Genomic DNA, 1,799 nt, shown 5'->3' on the forward strand with positions numbered 1-1,799 from the left:
GCTGAGGGGAGCTGTGAGGGGATGGGGTGTCATGAGTGTCCGGGGAGTGAGGCCATCCATGAGGGGACACGGCATTAGGGCACCCATGAGGAGATGAGGTGTCGTGAGATGGGCAGCAATGGGCCGAGGGTGAGGGAGCAGCAAGACAGTCAGTTCCTCTGGGAGAAAGCCTGTGCCAGGGAATGTCCGACCCACCCATGCCAGGGCCTCCTCCCCAGCCCGTGCTGGGAGGGTCGGTGCAGGTGGAGCTGAGATGTGGCAAGGAGCAGGTGCCTGCAGGAGCATCAGCACGGTCAGGGCTGTGCCCTGCCCGGAGGGATTAATTGGCACAGGGGTTGTCCCACACAGAGCTGGCTCCATGCTGGTTGTTGTGGGCACAGCTCTGCCTGTAGTGTGTGTCACAGACTCCTCTGTGCCCAGGACATCCCCCCAGAACTGTTGGAGCTGGTGTAAAGCACATGGGCACCGAGTGCTCCAGGACAGCCATGGGGTGCAGCTCTCCCAGCTCCCAGCTCAATAAATCTGCCCCAGCTCCTCCTTCAAACACCCTTTCTGAGCCCCTGGTTGTGTAGGATCCACAGGGTCGGAGCCTGATGTGCAGGTGAATCCACCTTTGGATTGGATGCCAGGGGCTGTGCAGGATTAGGTATTCACACGTGGAATCAAGGGCAGAACCAGCACCTGTGAGCCATGGCAACACTTTGTCTTTGCTGATGCTTTCCTGCCCTCTCAGAGAGCTCATCCTCACACAGAAATGGGTCACTCATTCAGCCTTTGGGTTTATTGTCCTGATGGGGTAAAAGCACAGGAACATCTGCAGTGAGTCACAGTCCAGGTGTATCAAACATGCAGAAATGAGGAGACACTCAGGAGAAGGAGGGAGTGAGATTTCCTTTCACACAGCCAGCCTCTGGGCAAGGATTCCAGAGCCAAAGGCTGTGCCCACTGCTCCATGCTTAGCAGACCTTTGCAGACTGTTGGGAATCTGTCCCATCTCCTTTTCAACTGGTGTGTTCCTTTGGTCTCCATAGTTTCCTGAGGCTTTAGGAATGTGCTATGTGGAAAAAAAAATACTTCCTTTTGTGTGTTGTAAACTTGCTTCTGGGTGATGGCACACAGTACCCTCAGCTGTGTGTTCTGGGACTTGGGGAGAGTTGTTCCCTTTCCACTTTCTCCAGGTTTTCATGATTTGTACACCTGTTATCCCAGGAAAGCTAGGAAAAAAAGGTTTTATTTTCAATTAGATCTGGGGAGAAGCAGCCTAAGGTTGAAATGATGTTAAAGTTAAAAGGAAAATATCATTGCAGAAATCCTTTGTAATGCAGATGGGAAAGGCATCATCCCGAAGGATCCAAAGCTGTCTCTGCTGCAGCCAGGCAGGGCAGGGCCTGTGGCAGGGTGCTGTTGATTTTAACAAGTGCAGACCTGCTGGACTGTCTTTTCAGCTTTTTCTCTGTAAATAGTAACAATTTGTTTGTTTGTTGAGTTATTTCCTGGCTTAGGCAACTCCTGTTTGTTGAGACGGAGGGAGATTGTGTTTCATCAGTTAAAAATGTGGAGCCTGATAAATCATTTTTCTATACACTGAATAACTTGTAGACAAAGAGGTTTTTGTGGCCAGGAGCCAGGGGGGATTGGGGTGGGAGTTTGCAGACGTGAAACTATGGAATACCAGAATGGTTTGGTTTGGAAAGGACCCCAAAGCCCATCTCATCCCACCCCGTGCCAGGGGCAGGGACACCTTCCACTAGCCCAGGTTGCTCCAAGTCCCATCCAACCTGGCCTGGACACATCCCAGC

This window comes from Acanthisitta chloris, unplaced genomic scaffold, assembly GCF_000695815.1.
Source record: "Acanthisitta chloris isolate BGI_N310 unplaced genomic scaffold, ASM69581v1 scaffold1627, whole genome shotgun sequence".
NCBI lineage: Eukaryota > Metazoa > Chordata > Aves > Passeriformes > Acanthisittidae > Acanthisitta > Acanthisitta chloris.